At 42.4% G+C, this 22,023-nt stretch overlaps 1 pseudogene; it reads left to right on the top strand.

The window, feature by feature from the left end:
* Positions 1 to 1,052: 1,052 nt before the first annotated feature.
* Positions 1,053 to 5,993, top strand: LOC139356859 (5-hydroxytryptamine receptor 7 pseudogene; annotated as a pseudogene).
* The last annotated feature ends 16,030 nt before the right edge of the window (positions 5,994 to 22,023 follow it).

Genomic DNA, 22,023 nt, shown 5'->3' with positions numbered 1-22,023 from the left:
GTGAGGACGCGAGGCAGCGAAGCAAGGGGTGGGCCCGGCGTGGTGAGCCGCTGGGCCGTGCTCCGCCTCCTTTCGGGCTTTCCGCGGGTGTCTGGGGAGGGAACCCAGCAGCCGGCCTCAGGCGATACCCCTCCGCCGACCCCTCCTCTTATTCTGAGTCTAACCTATCCGCTGGGGCTCTGGAAAGCAATTCTCGCCTGGAGTGGCTTTAGACAGCGGTGGTGGGGAAGATCCTCCCTAGGCCGGTCCACCGCCGCGTCCTCTCTCAGGTGCCTGGGCTCCAATCTCCGAGTCCCGGGTTGCTCACGCTTCTTCGGACCTCTACCCGAAGGCTCGATCCCGCTGGTACAGTGGTGGCCAGGCTCCCTGTCTTGGTAGCCGTCCCTCTACCCCCGCCCCATGACCTCTTCTAGACCATTGAAAGAGCATCCAAACCACTTTCCTGCTGCCACTCTTTCCCACCATCTCTCTAAATCACAGTTTCCAGATGACTTTTCTAAGCATGACTTTTCTCGTTCATGCCTATTAAAAAATCTTCTCACCAATTTTGTCACTATTTACTGGGTTGAGTGCCTGCTTTCTGTCAGGTATTTAACAAATATATCTCTACTCCACACACCACCGACAAGAAATATTTTGGAGCCATTTAAAAAGGAGGAAACGGAAACTTCTGCCGCTGCCTGATCCTCCATTGCTTCGAGCCGCGCGGCTGCTGCGGGCTGTGGAGCCGCCTGCCGAGCCTGGCCGGAGCGCCCGCGAGCCCGCGCGTGCCGGGCGTCCGTCGGGGTCCGAGGCCCCTCCCGCAGGGAGTCCCCGCTCGGCAGCGCTCCCGCGTTTCACGCAGCGGCCGGGGGTCTGGGACTGGCGGAGCCCGGAGGCCGAGCCTGGCGCTCCCCAGCAGCCCGCGCAGGCCTCAAGCTGGGCCAGGCGGAGGGGAACCCGCGAATTAAAGCCCCGGGGCCGAAAGCCGGAGCCTGTGGGGGCCGGGCGGGGGGGCGGTGGAGGTGGGGGTGGGGGCGGCTTCTTGGGCAGCGCCGCACGGCGGCGCGGTGATGGATGTTAACAGCAGCCACCCGGACCTCTACAGGCGCCTCCGCTCTTCCCTCCTGCCAGAGGTGGGGGGCAGGCTGCCCGACCTGAGCCCCGACGGTGGCGCCGACCCGGTCGCGGGCTCCGGTACGCCGCATCTGCTGAGCGGGGTCCCCGAGGTGACGGCCAGCCTGGCGCCCACCTGGGACGCACCCCCGGACAATGCCTCCGGCCGCGGGGAGCAAATCAAGAAAGGGCCGAGAAAGTTGTGATCGCCTCCGTCCTGACGCTCATCTAGCTGCTGACGATCGCGGGCAACTGCCTGGTGGTGTCTCCGTGCGCTTCGTCAAGAAGCTCCACCAGCCTTCCAACTACCTGATCGTGTCCATGGCGCTGGCCAACCTTTCGGTGGCCGTGGCGGTCATGCCCTTCTTCAGTGTCACCGACCTCATCGGGGGCAAGTGGATCTTTGGACACTTTTTCTGTAACGTCTTCTTCTCCATGAATGTCATATGCTGCACGGCCCGGATCTTGACCCTGTACGTGATCAGCATCGACAGGCACCTTGGGATCAGGAGGCCTTTCACGTACCCTATGAGGCAGAATGGGAAACGCATGGCGAAGATGATTCTTTCTGTCTGCCTTCTCTCCGCCTCTGTGACTTTACCTCCCACTCTTTGGTTGGGCTCAGAATGTAAATGATGATAAGGTGTGCTTGGTCAGTCAAGACTTTGGCTACACGATTTACTCCACCGCAGTGGCATCCTAATCTTCATGTCCCTCATGCTTTTCATGTACAACCAGATTTACAAGGCCTCCAGGAAAAGGGCGGCCTAACACAGGTTCCAAGGCTTCCCTCGAGTGAAGCCAGACAGCAGCAGTCACCCCGAATGGCACAGTGAAGTTCCAGAAGGAGGTGGAAGGGTGTGTAAACCCGTCGAGACTCCTCAGGCATGAAAGGGAAAATATCTCCATCTTTAAGCCGGAGCAGAAAGCGGCGACTACCCTGGGGATCATCGTCTGCGCCTTCACCGTGTGCTGGCTCCCCTTTTTCCTCCTCTTGACAGCCAGACCCTTCCTCTGTGACACTGCCTGCAGCTGCATCCCACCGTTAACGGAGAGGATATTTCCATGGCTGGGCTATGCAAACTCTCTCTTTAACCCTTTTATGTATGACTTCTTCAACCGGGACCTGAGGACCACCTATCACAGCCGGCTCCAGTGCCAGTACCAGAAAATCAACCGGACACTCTCTGCTGCAGGCATGCATGAAGCCCTGAAGCTTGCTGAGAGGCCAGAGAGACCTGAGTTTGTCCTACAAAACTCTGACTACTGTAGAAAAAAAGTCATGATTTGTGACTGAAAGCGGGATAATGGAGATGAAATAAACAAGGCAAAATAGAGGTGGAAACAGAAGAAAGTCATTTGCCAAGACTGCAGAATGGAATGTGGCTTCTGTCCTTTCTTAGGATGGCTAAAACGTCACAAACAGGGTGACCTGATGTACAAAATATCTTATGAGGGAGATGGTGACCTCTCCTTTTTTCCGTGGATCAGTGTTACTCAGCAGTAAGCACATTGACAGAGTTGAGTTCCAGAAAGGAAGCAGTTTCAGGTTCTTAGCACATGTCCAAATCCATGTAAGTGGAAGAGAGTTCCAATGCACACTTCCCATGCTTCGGAGTCTAGGTCTTGTGGTGAATATTCGGGAATCATTCATGAGACAGAATGTATTTTGTTGTGTGACAGAAGGGTTTACCAAGCAAACCGTGGTAAGCATAGTATTGAATATGTTGCATGTCCATGTTAGAAAACAGAACCCAGTCATCAGCTAATACAAATGATTTCCCAGAGCAGTGTTTGTTTCAAGCTTCTGTCAAACAGTTTGGCTTTTCTGCAGGGTCCCTGTAACTTCCCCACTAATGTACTTCTTTGTTAACTCCCTTATTGTTATGGTGTAGCTCAGGAACAGGTCTCAGGATGGAGAGCAGCATACAACCAGAGCAAAGCTTTTTCTTGTGCTCTGAAGGGTCCTGAGACGTGAGGGGGATGCCTTCCATGAGGATTTTTATCTCAGTGAAGTGCGAGTGGTACCCAACTGTATTGTCATTAACATGATTATTGGCATGTTTTTGACTCTCATTTTTCACAAGGGTGCATTGGGGCCATGGACCATCCCACAAGATGGTCCATAACTGTAAGTTATATAGAGAAAGTGTGGGAATAATGGGTTGTCCATGAAAGGTTGTGATGCTTCTGGAGATGGGGACATAAACATGTTCATTCTTGTTGAGCAGCATTGTATTAAACCAAATTGTGTGAAGCGGAAGTCACCTGAACCACTCTTGGGAAATACTCCAGAACACCAGTCTGTTCCTTCTAGATACTTTGTTCTCTGTATTTATTTTTATTTTTTATTTTGAGGCAGTGTCTCACCCACCCTGTCTCCCAGGCTGGAGTGCAGTGGTGCGATCTCGGCTCACTGCAACCTTTACCTCCTGGGTTTAAGCAATTCTCCTGCCTCTGCCTCCCAAGTAGCTGAGATTACAGGCACCTGCCACCACACCTGGCTAATTTTTGTATTTTTAGTAGAGAGAGATTTCACCATGTTGGCCGGGCTGGTCTTGAACTCCTGACCTCAGATGATCTACCTGTCTTGGCCTCCCAAAGTGCTGAGATTACAGGTGTGAGCCACTGTGCCTAGCCTGTTCTCTGTATCTTAAATCAATTGTGTGCCAAAGCAATTCTGTCCCCTGACTCCCACCCCTACCCAGCAACAAATGGTAGACATGAAGGGCAGGTAGGGGAACAGAAAAGGTCTCTCTGAAGATATATATGTATTTTAAACCAACTGTGTAATAAGTATGAGCTAAGGAGACAGAAACTAGATGAGAAAAGAAGAGTACCTATACCTACAAGGGGAAAAATGAGTGCAATCCTTTATTTGATAAGAGATAACTGAAAGAGAATATTATTTTTCTACAATAAAGCAAGCTGTCCTCTCAGGATAAAGTGGAATTTCGACACGGATTATGGACTTCTTCCAACTCCCATTGACATTGCTTCTTACCACACATGGGGAAGGGCTGCCTTTCCTGAAATGGGAAGAAGGCACTGTGCTTTCAGACAAAGCTTGTACACATTCCTGAACTGCAGATTTGCTAATGTGACCATATATACTTATATTCATAATTAAGTGATTATTTATGGTCAGATACATATTGTCAAACTTGAAAATGTTTTATTATATTACATCAAATAAAGTCTATTTGTAGATGAAAAAATTAAAAATAATGAAAAGGAGGAAACTGATGCTCAAAATAATTAAGTAATTTTCCCAGGCAACAACTAATGTGTGGCTTGGTGAGGATTTGAACTCATGTCTGTGGTGTCAGCATCCATAATGCTTTGTACTCTGTCACTCTGGCTTTTCCGATCTGTATCTACATCTACATATGGCACTGCTTTCCAAATACTCTCTGAATGTTCAGCTTCCCCCTTGGACTCACTCCTTGAAACTGACTTCTTTGAAAGTGTCCCTCAAACACTGTGTCCATGAACACTGTGTGGTCCTTCTGTTTGACCTCTCTTGTTATCTCATTTGTTGTAATATTCTGCCTACATGAGGATTCTTTCTCTTTTCTTTTTTTTTGAGATGGAGTCTCGCTCTGTCGCCCAGGCTAGAGTGCAGTGGCGTGATCTCTGCTCACTGCAAGCTCCGCCTCCCGGGTTCATGCCATTCTCCTGCCTCAGCCTCCTGAGTAGCTGGGACTATAGGCGCCTGCCATCACACCCGGCTAATTTTTTGTATTTTTGGTAGAGACGGGGTTTCACTGTGTTAGCCAGGATGGTCTCAATCTCCTGACCTCGTGATCTGCCTGCCTCGGCCTCCCAAAGTGCTGGGATTACAGGCGTGAGCCATTGCACCTGGCCTCTCTTTTCTTTTTTGATACGGGATCTCACTCTGTTGCCCAGGCTGGAGTGCAGTGGCACGATCTTGGTTCACTGCAGCTTCGAACTCCCTGGCTCAAGTGATCCTCCCACCTTAGCCTCTGGAGTAGCTGGGACCGCAGGTGCACACCTAATTTTTCTATTTTTTATAGAGACAAGGTTTCTCCATGTTGCCCAGGCTGGTCTCAAACTCCTAGGCTCAAGCAATTCATCTGCCTTGGCCTGTCAAAGTACTGGGATTACAGGTATGAGCCACTTTGCCCAGCCTATTTTTCTTTTTTTGAGAGAGGATCTTGTTCTGTTGCCCAAGCTGGGGAGCAGTGGTGCGATCATAGCTCTTTGCAGCCTAGAACTCCTGGACTCAAGCGATCCTGCCACCTCAGCCTCCCGAATACCTGGGACTACAGGTGTGCAACACTACTGCCAGCGAATTTTTAATATATTTTTGCAGAGAAGGGAATCTCACTATGTTACCTCTCCTGGTAACATAGTTACCAACATGGGTACCATAGGAGCTCAAACTCCTATCTCAATTGATCCTCCTCCATTGGCCTTCTAAAGTGGTTAAATTAAGCCAAACTGCCTGGCCTTTATGAGGATTCTTTATGCATTTTTTACTCATTGGTTGCATTGTCATTTGAAATTGTTAACCTAATTGTCAGACTAATTTGTGGCAGATGCCCTAAACCAGAGCTGAGGGACTGCCTGCTGTGCTTTCATCCTGAGCAAGGGGAAGTTGAGCCGGAGCCAGGTAGTGGCAATCAATAATAGTGATACTGTTGACCTCTAGCTTTGTGGTAAAAGATATTAACTTTATTAACTCCAGAAAAAAGGTTTGCCCTTTGACAAATATTTGTTCATTGCTATAAAGTAAATTGCCATTTAATTATTTCATAGTTCCTTGACTCTAAGATGCTATTGATTGTAAGAGAGGCCCTGTTATTTTATGTGCCACCAAGAAAGAAAACAAATGCTGCTAAGTAAACTATGACATTCAACTGATTTTAAATGCATCCAGAGACATTAAAATGTGAAATATCATGCAGCTTGGAATTCATCAGAGATTCTTAGGTTGCCTTGTAAGGGTCTCTGAGTATTTTTGTCTGCTCATAACCGTACCTCCTTTATAACTAACTAATCTTTTAAAAGGCAAGATCTATTTTTCTTTAGCATTTCCATCACTAGCCACACTCAGAGGTTGCTCAATAAGTGTGGAATGATTTAAAAAATTCTTGACATTAGATCTAGTCATCTATTTTAGTTACTAAACTAGATACAGTGCAATGGGCTCTATTACTCAGTATGGTCAAGTAGCAAAAACATTTGGAAATCAGAAAACAACGGGTCAAAAAAGATCTGGATTCCAATCTGGCTTTGTCCCACCAGTGTAACGAATATTTCTTCTGCAAATTTCCTAACCTCTGCAGAACTCTCTTTCTTCCTTTTTTTAAATTTAGAGACAGGGTCTCGCTATGTTGCCCAGGTTGGTCTCAAACTCCTGGGCTCAAGTGATCTTCCCACCTTGGCCTCCCACAGTGCTGGGATTATAGGCGTGAGCCACTGCACCTGGTCTCAGAACTCACTTTCTACATCTGCGACACTGGGGTAATAATGCCAGCTCACAGTGCTGTCGGGAGGATTAAAGGAGTCCAGGCAATAAAAAGCACTGTGTACACTGTTAAGGACTAGATTCTCCCGACACCCATGGTCAAGTTTGTTCTGCTACCAAGAGCTGAACATTGCTGCTTTAAGAGCATTGTGGGAAGCATCATTTTAGAGTCCAGATTATTTGGTGTCTTGCTTTTTTTTTTTTTTTTAGATGGAAACTTGTTCTGTCTCCCAGCCTGGAGTGCAATGGCACGATCTCAGCTCACTGCAACCTCTACCTCCTAGGTTCAAGTGATTCTTCCGCCTCAGCCTCCAAAGTAGCTGGGATTACAGGCACACGCCACCACACCCAGCTAATTTTTGTATTTTTAGTAGAGACAGGATTTCACCATGTTGGCCAGGCTGGACTTGAACTCCTGACCTCAGGTGTTCTGCCCGCCCCGGCCTCCCAAAGTGCTGGGATTACAGGCATGAGCCACCGTGCCCAGCTATTTGGTGTCTTTCTTTATCCGAAGAATTTGGTATGCTGTGAGACATTTTCCTTTGCAATTTATTAGGTATTATGATTGAATACTGTTGAGAGTGTATAAACCGAAAGAAAAATTCTAAGCCTCCCACTCAACTGAATGGACCCCTCATCTCCGCCAAGGGAATTCCAAAGAAACCTGAAAAACTAGTTCAGTCCATGATGGGAAGTGGGGGTCCCATCATGCCTCATTACACTCACCTCCTTTTGGAATACAGGCACAACTGACCAGCATTAACATTAAATCTTAAGGCTGAAAAAACAGACTCTTTGTAGCATTGAGATACCAAATCCTAACCTTGTATAGCATCATATGACAGATAGCATATTTCTGAAAGAAATAAAAATATTTTAGAGGCCAGGCACGGTGGCTCATGCCTGTAATCCCAGCACTTTGGGAGGCCAAGGCAGGCGTTAATTTTGGAGGCCAAAATTACCTGAGGTCGGCAGTTCAAGACCAGCCTGCCCAACATGGCAAAACCCCATTTGTACCAAAAATACAAAAATTAGCCTGGTCTGGTGGCTCATTCCTGTAATCCCAGGCTGAGGCACGATAATTGCTTAAACCGAGGAAGCAGAGGTTGCAGTGAGCCGAGATTGTATCACTGTACTCCAGCCTGGGCAACAGAGTGAGATTCTGTCTCAAAAAACAAAAAACAAAAAAACCAAAAAACAAACAAATAAACAAAAAACCAGGTATGAATAAGAACATGGGTGGTTAGACGTATCTCCCATCATAAGAGGAGAGAGGGAGGAAAAGGTGGGTGTCTGCCTATGTACTTTTGGAAGTTGGAGGTGGCAAGTTGTGGGAGCCCCTGTCAGAAGGCTTTCATTTTCTCTGTGAAATAGGTTATGGGAATGATGGAACAGGAAGCAGGAGAGAACAGTTACCACCATTCTTTCCCTATAGGCAAGACATGGGCAAATCAAATAATATTTGGCAATAAGGCATCAGGACCCAGTTGCATGTAAAACTAAGTAGGCCGGAATTTATTCTCAAGGTAACGAGGATCTATTCCATTAAGATTTTTACATAGGGTGGCTAAATAATTAGTGTTTCTGCCTCAGTTTGGCAGTAGTATTTTCTGGTGCACCTGGCCCAAGAGTATAAGGCTCATAGAGAGGGGGTATCTCCTCCTTATTATCCCCTCTCTCCTTTGTGCAGTCTGCACAGGGACTGCCTTCCCAGTCAGTTTTTTTTTTTTTTTTTGAGATGGAGTCTGGCTCTGTCACCCAGGCTGGAGTGCAGTGGCGCGATCTTGGCTCACTGCAACCTCCACCTCCTGGGTTCAAGCGACTCCCCTCCTCAGCCCCCCGAGTAGCTGAGATTACAGGCGCCCGCCACCACGCCCGGCTAATTTTTTTGTATTTTAGTAGAGATGGGGTTTCACCACGTTGGCCAGGATGGTCTTGATCTCCGGACCTCATGATCTGCCCGCCTCAGCCTCCCAAAGTGCTGGGATTACAGGCATGAGCTACCGCGCCCGGCCCCCAGTCAGCTTTTTAAATTTTTGCATTCCTGTATTTTATTTTTAAGTGACATTCAAAATTGTATATATTTATCATGTACAGCATGATGTTTTGAAGTATATACACGTTGTGGATGACTAAATCTAGCTACTTAATGTATGCATTCCCTCATAGTTATCATTTTTGTGGTGAGAAAGCTTAAATCAACTCTTTTAGCAGTTTTCAAAAATATTTTGTTATAACTATAGCATCCATGTTGTACAATAGATCCCTTGAACTTCTCCTTTCTATCTAACTGAAATTTTGTATCACTAAACATGACCCCAATACCTACCCCTCCCAGCTGCCCCAGCCCCTCCTAACCACCGTTCTACTCTCTACTTCTATGAGATCGAGTTTTATAGCACCCACATGAGTGAGATCATGCAGCATTTATTTTTCTGGGCCTGGTTTATTTCACGTGACATAGTATCTTCCAGTTTCATCCCTGTTGTTGCAAATGACAGGATTTTCTTTCTTTTTTATGGCTTAATAATATTCCATTGTGTGCATATACTGTATTTTCTTTATCTGTTCATCTGCTGATGAACACTTAGGCTGATTTCATATCTTGGCTACTTACTTGAAGTACTGTTCATTAAGCAAAGCCAATAGCTTGGCTTGATTGATTCAAGTACTGTGAATAGTGCTGCAATGAACATGGACGTGCAGATATCTCTTCAACATACTGATTTCATTTTCTTTGAATATAAGGATACCCAGAAGTGGGATTGTTGGATCACATGGTAGTTCTAATTGCAATTCCATGAGGAACCTCCATACTGTTTTCCAAACACACAGAGGATGGAATTTAGTGGCTGTACTAATTTACATTCCCACCAGCAGTGTGCAAGGGTTCCTTTCTCCACATCCTTGCCAACACTCATTGTCCTTTGTCTTTTTGATAATAACCTTTCTATGAGGTAGGAGGTGACATCTCACTGTGGTTTTAATTTGCATTGCTCTGATGATTAGTGATGTTGAGCCTTTTTCATATACCTGTTGGCCATTTGCACCTTCTTTCGAGAAGTGTCTAGCCAGGTCCTTTGTCTATTTTTTTTTTTTTCTTGAGATGGAGTCTCGCTCTGTTGCCCAGGCTGGAGTGCAGTGGTGTGATCTCAGCTCACTGCAACATCTGCCTCCTGGGTTCAAGTGATTCTCCTTCCTCAGCCTCCTATTTGGAATTACAGGTGCACACCATCATGGCCGGCTTATTTTTGTATTTTTAGTAGAGAAAGGGTTTCACCGTGTTGGCCAGGCTGGCCTCGAACTCTTGACTTCAGGTGTTCTGCCTGCCTTGGCCTCCCAAAATGCTGGGATTACAGGTGTGAGCCACCAGGCCTGGCCCGCCGTTAAAAATTTTAAAAATTATTTATTTATTTTTTATTTTTTGAGACAGAGTCTTGCTGTGTTGCCCAGGCTGGAGTGCAGTGGCACAATCTCGGCTCACTGCAACCTCCACCTCCCGGGTTCAAGTGATTTTCTTGCCTCAGCCACTTGAGTAGCTGGGATTACAGGCATGTGCCACCATGCCTGGCAATTTATCTTTGTTGTTGTTTGAGACGGAGTGTCGCTCTGTCGCCCAGGCTGGAGTGCAGTGGCGCGATCTCAGCTTACTGCAAGCTCTGCCTCCCATGTTCATGCCATTCTTCTGCCTCAGCCTCTCCAGTAGCTGGGACTACAGGCGCCCGCCACCAGGCCTGGCTAATTTTTTTGTATTTTTAGTAGAGACGGGGTTTCACCGTGTTGGCCAGGTTGATCTTGAACTCCTGGTCTCAAATGATCTGCCCACCTTGGCCTCCCAAAGTGCGGGAATTTTAGGCATGAGAGACTGCGCCCGGTCATATTTTAAAAATAAGATTATTTGTTGTATAGCTATTGAGTTATGTGAGTTCTTCATACATTTTTTGGTATTAACCCCTTATCATATGTATAGTTTGCAAGTATTTTCCCCTGTTTTGTAGGCTGTCTCTTCACTCTGTTTTTTGCCCTGCCGAAGTTTTTTAGTTTGATGTAATCCCATTTGTCTGTTTTGCTTTTGTTGCTTGTGCTTCTACCAGCATTTCTCATCCAGGATAGGGCTCCTCCCAAGGTGTCTGACTGTGGACATGCTCCCCTCTTCAGGGTGGGCCCACTCTTTGCCCACAGTGGTGTGCTTTTTCTTCTGTCTCCCATCGGAACACAGGGTACCAGCAATATTTACTCACTAAGAAATTGTTTCCTTTCATCTTTCTTTCTAAATTGTAAAATGAAAAGTCACCTTCTTTAATGTTCAACATTTCTGGATGTCTGATTTGTTTAAATGTATAAACAATTTATAGATTTAAATTTACTGATTTGTGTTAAACTTATTCACCACTGTTTACTTATTACCTACCCAGTTCCCAGGTAGTCTATGGGGTTCTAAACTGTAGCAGTGAACAAAACCGACAAAAATCCCTGCTTTACTGGAGTTTACATTTTGGTGTGGGAGATAGGCAGCAAATAAACACATTCATAAATATATAATAGGTCAGGTGGTGTTTGTTGAGGCCGACGTATGTCAGTGTGCGCCACTTTAGATAGGGTGGTGACATTTCAAGAGAGACTTCCCAAAAAGTGAGGGCATCACTGAGAAGATAGCCAAGGAAGAAGTTTTCAAGTCAGTGGGAAAGGCACGTGCAAAGGCCCTGAGGTGGGAGAGGCCAGTGTGGCTGGAGTTGACCGAGAAGGAAGAAGTTTACAGGCATGGGGTCCAGAACCAGGCTGCCTCAGTTCAAACACCTGCTTACAAGTCAGGTGACCTTGGGCAAATTATTTACTCTCTCTGTGCCTCAGGGTTCTCATCTGAAAAATGGCAATAATGATAATATGTACCTCAGAGGCTTGTTATGAGGATGAATAATTTCTAAGCACTTAGAACAGGGCCTGGCACATAGTAAGTGCTCTAAAAGTGAATCTTAACCTAAAAAAGGAGAAGAATGATGAAAAATCCAAATTGAAGCAACTATTTCAGTATCATAAAATTACTAATCTACATTCTTTAAAAATGTCAATGTCTTAAAAGACAAGAAAAGGCTGAAGAATTGATTCAAATTAAAGGAGACTAGAGAGACACGACAACTGAATGTCATCTGTGATTATGGGCTGGACCCTGTGCCAGGAAAAAATACTCTAAAGAACATTAGTAGGATTAAATTGATTAAATTAGAATACAGACTGTAGATTAGACAAAAGTATCATATCAATATTAAAGTTCCTGACATGGATAACTATATTGTGGTTGTATAAGAGAATATCCTTGTTCTTATGAAATACACACAGGGGTATTAAGGGGATGGGGGACATGATATATGCAATCTACCATCAAATGGTATAGAGATAAACTGTGACACACACACGCACACACACACACACAGCCTACTTCTTTAACCTAATATGTTAGTATCCTTCTCCTAGTTTCCTATACTGTAGCCACATTGGTCTCCTTGGTATTCCTTAAGAATACAAGTATGTTCTAGATCAGGATGTAGGTATTCACTGTTTGTTTGCTTAGAATTTCTTCTCCCAGAAATTGACTTGAATGGCTTCTTTTCATCATTCAGGTTTCCAATCCCCTTTTCTAAGAGAGCTTCCTCGGCTCCCCAACCTAAAGTGTCCCCTCTCCCTAGAGCGCTTATCATTATCTGAAAATAATTAATTCATTTCTATGCTTCTTTTCCTTTTTGTCTTTTTCTTCCCACTAAATTGTACATGCCGTAAGAGGAAACATCTTCTAGATCACAACTCCATCTTCAGTACCTAAAATATTGCCAGAAACATAAGCTCTCAATATACACTTGTTGAATGAATGGGATGGGATAGGGGTGGGTTGTTGTGGGATAGGAGAAGACTCTAGGAGGAAGGTCAGCAGCATGAACACAGTTATTGGAGAGACTGTGTATGCATTAGTGTCTATCATTCCATCCTACTACACGTATAACTTTTTAAGAAGGGAGATACGTTTAAAAGAAGTCGGGAGGAGAAAGAGAGAAAGCACAAAGAGGAAAAAAGTATAAGATATGCTTATTTGAAACTTAGAGGTTGATCATAATCAGCACTTTTAGAGAAAAAGAGGAATCAAAGGAGAGGAACTTTGTTGACATGTCCAAAACAATTGTAATGTCAGCTATTTCTTTCCTTTTTTTTTGAGCCAGAGTTTTGCTCTTTCACCCAGGCTGGAGTGAAGTGGCTCAATCTCAGCTCACTGCAACTTCTGCCTCCTAGGTTCAAGCAATTCTCCTGCCTCAGCCTCCTGAGTAGCTGGGATTATAGGTGCTCATGACCACCCCTGGCTAATTTTTGTATTTTTAGTAGAGAGAGGATTTTGTCATTTGTCCAGGCTGGTCTGGAACTCCTCACCTCAGGTGATCCACCCACTTCAGCCTCCCAAAGTGCTGGGGTTACAGACGTGAGCCACCACGCCCAGCCTAATGTCAGCTATTTCTTTTTGATGACATAATCCACATTAAAATTGTATCTAGAACAGTAAAAGGAGCCAGTCTCCAATGACATCCACATGGGTGTATTGTCCTTTATTTTGGAAAATTCCCCTTCCATCTTTACTTAGTACAATGTTGTAAGTTTCCCACTCTATTGGGATCGGCACCTGGATGTTGTCTTTGGCTCTCTTCATCCTTACATTTTCTTTTTTACCTCCTAAATTCTCAATTCTTTGTGATACTTCTCTTATATTGCTCTCACATGTCGACCTATGATGTGGGTCAGTGTTTCTCAGTGTGCTCCTTGCATCTGCTGTATCACTTGGAGAGCCTGTTAATTATGCGGATTCCTTGGCCCCAAATCAGAATCTCTGAGAGGGGGCAGCAGGGAAACTGTTAACTTTAAAATTTTTTCATTTTTTTAAGTAAAATATACATTTCAAAAATTCAAAATATACTAAAGGATATGAGATTAAGAATTTTTCTCCTAGACTCTGTTTCTCAGCTACCCTTTTCCCTTTCTTAGAAGTATGCATTATTGCTTTTTTTTTTTTTTTTTTTAAGGCAGGGTCACACTCTTTCACCCAGGCCTGGAGTGCAGTGGCACGATCTTGGCTCACTGCAACCTCCGCCTCCCAGGTTCAAGTGATTTTTGACTCTTAACCTCCCAAGTAGCTGGGATTACAGGCGCATGCCACCATACCCAGCTAATTTTTGTATTTTTAGTAGAGATGGGGTTTCACCATGTTGGCCAGGCTGTTCTCAAACTCCTGACCTTAAGAAACCACCTGCCCCAGCCTCCCAAAGTGCTGGGATTACAGGTGTAAGCCACCGCACCCAGCATAAAAGTATGCATTGTTATATTACTTTCATATATATTTTTCCAGAGTTTTTTTGTGCATAGACATGCAAATACATGCATATATTTTTCTTTCTACTTTCTTATTACACAAATGATAATGTACTATGCTTATGATTTCTGTAAATTGTTCTTTTGTTGTCATGTGCCAATATATTTTGGAAATCATGCCATAGTGGTATATGAGGAATGACTCACGTTTTTCCCAGCTGTATGGATTTTCATGTATGGATGTGCCATAAATACTTAACAAGGAGCCTATCAATGGAGGTTCGCATTGTTTTCAGTCTTTTGATAATAGGAACAATATTGCAATGAATAACCTCTGACATGTATCATATCCCACATGTATAAATATACCTGAAGAAAATTTTCCTGGTCCAAAGGATATGTACATTTAAAATTTTGACAGATATTGCTAAATTATTTTTTGTATAGGTTGGCAAACTCACCAGTGAAAACATCTGGGCCTTCAGATTTCTTTCTTGGAAGGCTATTAATTATCGATTCCATTTATTTGATAGAAATAAAGCTATTCAGATTATTGATCCTTGTGTGAATTTTGGTAGTTTGTGTCTTTCAAGGAACTGGTCCATTTCATCTAAATTATCAAATTTGTTGGCATAGAGTTGTTTATAGTATTCTTCTTTTCTCCTTTTAATATCTATGTGATCAGTAGTGATAACCCTTCTTTTATTTCTGACATTGGTAATCTGTGTCTCCTCTTTTTTTCTTGGTTAGTTTGGGTAAAGGTTTATCAATTTTATTGTTCTTTCCAAAGAACCAGTCTTTGGTTTTGTTGATTCCTTCTATTGTTTTTCTGTGCTCAACTTCATTGATTTCTGTTCTAATTTTTATTCCTTCTGTTCCTGTGTTAGGATTAAATTGTCTTTCTTGCTCTAGTTTCTTAGGTGGAAGCTTAGGTTATTGGCTTTACATCTTTCTGTGTTTCTAACACATGCACTAAATTTCCCTTTAATCACTGTTTTTGCTGTACCTCACAGATTTTGATAAATTGTATTTCCATTTTTATTTAGTTCAAAATATTATAAACTTCCCATAAAAGATAAGTTGTTGAGCCTCTGTAACCTAAAAACTGACATATTTGCTGACTACCTGTGCTTAGAGAAAACGCAGAGAGCAATGTGAGGCTGAAGTTGAGGAAACAACGGAGCTTGCGAACCAAGAAAGTGGAACAGGTTTTAGGTTAGCAGGGAAAGGCGAGAGAGAATTCCAGCAAAGAGTTCGGATAGTAATTCCTACTGGGAGAATGTCTATTTGGAAAGCATTTTATTTTAAATCTATAAAACACATGACAAAATTACCAATTTAACGTGCAATTATGGGTATTCGTAATAATATTTTCTTTCTTTTTTTTTGGGATAGAGTCTCGCTCTGTCTCACCCAGGCTGGAGTGCAGTGGTGCGATCTTGGCTCACTGCAGCCTTTGCCTCCTGGGTTCAAGCGATTCTCCTGTCTCAGCCTCCTGAGTAGCTGGGACTATGGGCGTGTGCTACTACTCGACCAATTTTTTGTATTTTTAGTAGAGACGGAGTTTCACCATGTTGGCCAGGCTAGTCTCGAACTCCTGACCTTCGGAGATGCACCCGCTTCAGCCTCCCAAAGTGCAGGGATAACAGGTGTGAGCCACCGAGCCCAGCTCATAGTATTTTCTGATTAATGACTGTAAGAAAGTGCTTTAAAATAGTCAAAATATACCTTTTAAAGCCTTATTCTTTGAGCCTTATTCTTTGACCCATGTGTTACTAAGAAGTGTGTTGTTTAATTTCTAAATATTAGAGGGATTTCCTAGCTATCTTTCTGTTATTGATTTCTAGTTTAATTTCATTGTGGTGTGATAAATTCCTTTGTATGATTTCTATTCTTCTAAATTTGCTAAGGTGTGTCTTATGGCCCAGAATGTGATTTATCTTGATGAATGTCCTGTGTGGGCTTAAGAATAATGTGTATTCTGCTGTTGTCGAGTGGAATAATCTATAATGTTAATTAGATCAAGTGACTGATAGTGCTGCTCAGGTCAACTATATCCTTACTGATTTTCTGCCTGCTTGATTTATCAATTACTAACAGAAAGTTGTTGAAGTTTCCAACTATAAGTAGTGGATTTGTCTGTTTCTCCATTCAGCTTGGACTTTGGCACATTTAGGATTGTTACGTCTTCTTGGAGAATTGACCCCTTTATCATTACAGAGTGCCTCTCAATCGCAGAAAAATTTCCTCATTCTGAAGTCCGTTTGTCTGAAATTAATATGGCTCCTCCTGTATTCTTTTGATTAGTGTTAGAACGATTTATCCATCTCTATTTCCTTCCTTCCTTCCTTCTTTTCTTTCTTTCTTTCTTTCTCTCTCTCTCTTCTTTTCTTTCTTTCTTTCTTTCTTTCTTTCTTTCTTTCTTTCTTTCTTTCTTTCTTTCTTTCTTTCTTTCTCTTTCTTTCCTTTCTTCCCTCCCTCCCTCCCTCCGTCCCTCCCTCTCTCTTTCTTTCTTTCCTTTCTTTCTTTCTCTCTCTTTCTTTCTTTCTTTTTTCCTTCTCTCTTTCTCTTTCTTTCTTTCCTTTCTTTTCTTTCTTTCTTTTTCCATTCCTTTATTTTTAATCTGTCTTTATAATAAGAATGGTTTTCTTGTAGATAATATATAATCTTGCTTTCTTTATCCACTCTGACAGTGTCTGCTTTCTTTCTTTCTTTCTTTCTTTCTTTCTTTCTTTCTTTCTTTCTTTCTTTCTCTTTCTCTTTCTTTCTTTCTTTCTTTCTTTCTTTCTCTCTTTCTCTTTCTCTCTTTCTCTCTTTCTTTCTTTCTTTCTTTCTTTCTTTCTTTCTTTCTTTCTTTCTTTCTTTCTTTCTTTCTTTCTTTCTTTCTTTCTTTCTTTCCTTTCTTCCCTCCCTCCCTCCCTCTCTCTCTCTCTTTCTTTCTTTTTTCCTTCTCTCTTTCTCTTTCTTTCCTTTCTTTCTTTTTCCATTCCTTTATTTTTAATGTCTTTATAATAAGAATGGTTTTCTTGTAGATAATATATAATCTTGCTTTCCTTATCCACTCTGATAGTGTATCCTTCCTTCCTTCCTTCCTTTCTTTCTTTCTTTCTTTCTTTCTTTCTTTCTTTCTTTCTTTCTTTCTTTCTTTCTTTCTTTCTTTCTTTCTTTCTTTCTTTCTTTCTTCTTTCTTTCTTTCTTTCTTTCTTTCTTTCTTTCTTTCTTTCTTTCTTTCTTTCTTTCTTTCTTTCTTTCTTTCTTTCTTTCAAGACAGGGTCTTTCTCTGTCACCCAGGCTGGAGTGCAGTGGCATGATCACGGCTCACTGTAGCCTTAATCTCCTAGGCTACAGTGATCCTCTCTCCTCAGCCTCCTGAGTAAGCTGAGACTACAGACACATGCCACCATGACTGGCTAATTTTGTTTATTTTTTGCAGAGATGGGATTTTGTTATGTTGCCCAGGTGATCTTGAACTCCTGGGCTCAGGCAGTCTGCCTACTTTGCCCTCCCAAAGTGCTGGAATTACAGGTGTAAGCTGCTGTGCTCAGCCTCTATCTCTTAATTGGTGTATTTACTGATATAGTTGGATGAATATCAACTATTTGCAACTATTTTCTATTTATTGCCAGAGGCTTTCTGCCTTCCCTGGTTTCAATTGAGCATTTTATATGATTTCATTTTATCTGCTCACTTAGTTTATCAATTATATTTCTTAAAATTTTTTTAAGTATTTTGCTTAGTTTCAGTATGAATTTTTGACTAATCTAAGTCTATCTTCAAATAACACTATACCATTTCACCTGTAGTACAGATACTCTCTTTAGGTTGTAATCTTAAGCAAGTCTGGAGGGTTTTAGAGATAAATGTGTGGAGGACTGAATAATCTACTTTATCTCTCATTGGTGGAAAAAGAGGTTAAGGAGTCCCATACTGCCTACTTCTCCCTGTATCACCTAAAGGTTTGCTTTTATGAGTTTTTGATGCTATGTGATTTGGTGCACAGATATATGTAACTCATATCTTTATCATGCATTACACCCTTTATCATTATAAAGTGCTTTAAAAATCTTGTAATTGCTTTTTGCTCTTATCTCTGATATTAAGATCATATCCCCAGCTTTTTTATAGTTAGACTTTTCAGACACACTCTTGCTGTCCTTTTATTTTTAACTTTTTTGAATTTTGAGCACACATATTTGACTATGGACAAAGAATTCCACCTCTGCCTATACTACATCTGAAATCACACTTTTCTTGTGCAGAGATGCATCCATATGCATATGATCTTTACCAAAGAAGTTTCCAAATTTATTTGTGATGGATGAGAATGTGTATTCAAAGGTAATATAGTACTGGAGTTACCTTCAGGGGTATCATACTCCTCTTGACTCAGCCCCTACCTCGTCACTAAAGATTTGTTTTTAAAGGAACAAAGCAATAGACAATAGAAAATCTCTTTTAGGTGTGCCCAAAACAGAGTTTTGCTTTGCAATCCAATTTGCAAATTTTAAAAAAAGTGTATTTAGCTATTTCACATTAATTCCAAGACAAATGTTTGGTTTTTGTCATAACATTTCAAGTTATATTTTCTATTTTCACAATTTATAACCTCTTTTTTTGTGTGTTTCCTGTGCAAATACTAAAGCATTTGTATTTTTATACAAATGGTTTCCTTTATAACTGTGTTATTTATAACACCCTATTCACCTGCATTTCTTGAGATAAGGCCAATTAATTTCCTACAATGAGCAGCAATAAAATTAACATCTTTGTTCTTCCACCTCCCTCCTGGTGTTAGTTTGGAAGGGGTGCTATAACAAAGTACCAAGATGTGGGTGGTTTAAGCAACAGAAATTATTATCCCACAGTTCTGGAGGCTAGAAGTTCAAGATCAAAGTGTCAGCAGGGTTAGTTTCTCTTGAGGGCTTGGAGGGAAGGATCTGTTCCATGTCACTCTCCTAGCTTCTGGTGGTCTCAAGTATTCCTTGGCTTGCAGATGGCATTCTCTTTGTGTCTTCACATTGTCTTCACTCTGTATGTGGCTGTCTCTGAGTTCAAATTTCCACCTTTTTTTTTATAAGGGGGCAGTCACACTGGATTAGGGCCCACCCTAATAACCTCATCTTAGCTTAATCATCTGGAAAGACCTATTTCTAAATCAGGCTACATTCACAGGCTCTGAGGGTTAGGATTTCAACACCTTTTTTGCAGGAACACAATTCAAACTATAAGACTCTTCTACAGCTAGATTTTAGCCACATTACTCACTTCCTAATGTTTACTTTGAACTAGTAAATGTACTATGGTTGTATTATTAATTTATTATTTTTAAGTTATAGTTTTTACTTCTGACTCTAAATGATGAATAAATCAAATTACTTACTGCTTTCTATCTTCCCTCTTGGTCACCACTCAATTTTTGCTGATTATATCATTTATGCACTGTAGAGCTTCATAACATTCACATTTTACTCTATTATTTCCACGTTTGTTCAGCTTTGCTTGCTCTTCTCATTCCTGCCTTCTTTTTCAGTTTCTGCAGTCTATTCTATCCCTCATTTTTTTCGTTTCTCTGATATTTTTATTTCTGCTTCTTTCTGAGCTCTCTTGAGTTTTTGTATTTCTGCTTTTTAGTTTTGTTCTACAGTGGTAATTGTTTCGTTAAATTTTTATAATTCATGACAAAATATTTGGCCTAAATTTTCATCTGCTTTATAGGGATATTTTTCTGGTGTTTTTTGACCCATTTATTTTCTGTTCCTTTTCTCGGTGTTTTTTTTTTTTCCTCTTGTATTTCTGGACAGCTCCTGTGTTGGTTCTATTTTGAATACTTAGTTTTTTTGTTTTATGTTTTTTCCCGAGACTGAATCTCGCTCTGTCACCCAGGTTGGAGTGCAGTGGTGTGATCTCGGCTCACTGCAACCTCTGCCTCCTGGGTTCAAGTGAGTCTCGTGCCTCAGCTTCCCAAGTAGCTGGAATTACAGGCATGCACCATCGTGCCTGGCTAATTGTTATGTTTTTAGTAGAGACGGGGTTTCACCATGTTGGCCAAGCTGGTCTCAAACTCCTGATCTTAAGTGATCCACCCACCTTGGCCTCCCAAAGTGCTAGGATTATAGACCTGAGCCACTGTGCCCAGCCCTTGAATACTTAGTTTTAAGTAAATACAGTGTTTACTGTATCAGCGATTCATGGTAAGTCAACGTGGAGAAGGGGCAAGAATGTGTTTCAAACTAGGGAACTTTTCAGAAACAATTCTCAGTATGAGAATTTATTTATCTCAATATGGGAGTTTATTTAGCCTTCCCTGCACCCAACCAGATAAAATCTGTTCAGTTTTCTTAATACCCCATGGACAGATGATGAGAAGGAGGAGAAGAGGAAGAGAATGTGGAGGAAGTGAATATGCCTGCATCAAGGGATTCTTCTTTTAAACCTACATAATTTTTTAAAATCAACCTGTGCATCCCAGTTCCCATTGGTGCAAACCAGTGATTTTGATTTTGTACTTCAGTGCATGCCCTTAACCTTGGCGAAATGTCTTTGCCACTTCTTTCTGAGATGTACAATCCTGAGTGATTGCTCCCTCTCTGAATGTTTTTGACTCCCTGCTTAATCTTCTCCACTTTTGGCATTCTTTTGCATACTTTGAGGTTCAAGGTTTTAACTGTTTCCTAATTTTACCATGTATTATGTTTGTGTTTGCGTTTCTCCTTCTCCTTGCTATTTTTGGATAATTTTCTAAGAGGCAATAGAGAAATTCTGCTTTTACACCACCGTATTTAATTGAAAAGATGGAATCTGCATTTTGAAGGTTTCAGTGTGATAGATGACCTCAAGTTCTTTGATGTTCTTTCCATTGAGAGGTGGGGTCTACCTCCACTTCCCCTTGAATCTGGACTAGCCTCAGCCACTCACTCATATAACTAATAGAAGGTGGCAGAAATGACGCAGCATGACTTTTGAGTTAAGTCAGAGAGTCCTGCAGCTACTGCATTGTTTGCCAGTACACTTGCCCTTGGAGCCCTGAGCCATCATGTAAGAAGGCTGCCATGCTGAGAAAGCCTAAGCCACAGGGAGAGGCCACATGGAAAAGCTTGGTTGATAATCCCAGTTAAGCCCAGCATTCGAGTCATCCTAGCCCAGGTACCAGACATGTCAGTGAAGAAGACTTCATCCGTAGACATTTGAGACATCCCCAACTGCTTAAACCTTTCCAGTGGCATCCCCCAGACATTGTGAAGCAGAAACATGCCATCCTCACTGCGCTCTGTTGGAATTCTTGACCAATGGAATCCTTAGGTGTAATAAAATGGCTGTTTTATGGCATTCATGTGAAGGAGGATTATTATACAGCAACAGACAATCAGAATGTCTGGTGAATCTTTTGCACAATAAAATTTGAAAACTACTGTCTGAGATAATTTTCACTGTACCCAAGAAAGTTGACGTCATGGTTGTATGGTGTTTTAACCTAGCTAAAGTCAAACAGTTCTCAGAATTTCCTTCCTTGTGTGGTTCCAGGTTGGAGCTGGCCACAGAAGAAATTTGTGCAAGCTTTTAAGGGTGGAGATGAAGAAGCAGTCACTTTTAATGCTCTAAAGGACAGTGTAGGGCATCAATTGCCATTGCAACCCAGACACATTATCACTGATCTGCTGATTTACCTTCTTGGCATGGATCTGCAGCTCCTTCAGCTCATTTTTTTTTTTTTTTTTTTTTTTTTTGAGACGGAGTCTTGCTCTGTAGCCCGGGCTGGAGTGCAGTGGCCGGATCTCAGCTCACTGCAAGCTCCGCCTCCCGGGTTTACGCCATTCTCCTGCCTCAGCCTCCGGAGTAGCTGGGACTACAGGCGCCCGCCACCGCGCCCGGCTAGTTTTTTGTATTTTTTTTTTAGTAGAGACGGGGTTTCACGGTGTTAGCCAGGATGGTCTCGATCTCCTGACCTCGTGATCCGCCCGTCTCGGCCTCCCAAAGTGCTGGGATTACAGGCTTGAGCCACCGCGCCCGGCCTCATTTTTTTTTAAAGTATAATTCCCAGTTTATTTTTCTCCAGAGAATAGTCTGTCTTCAGCCTTTAAGAACTCAGCTCC

The sequence above is a fragment of the Macaca nemestrina genome, chromosome 10, assembly GCF_043159975.1.
Source record: "Macaca nemestrina isolate mMacNem1 chromosome 10, mMacNem.hap1, whole genome shotgun sequence".
In the NCBI taxonomy this organism is placed as follows: domain Eukaryota; kingdom Metazoa; phylum Chordata; class Mammalia; order Primates; family Cercopithecidae; genus Macaca; species Macaca nemestrina.
The sequence above is the reverse complement of the archived record's forward strand: the minus strand, read 5'-3'. Positions and strand labels throughout refer to the sequence as shown.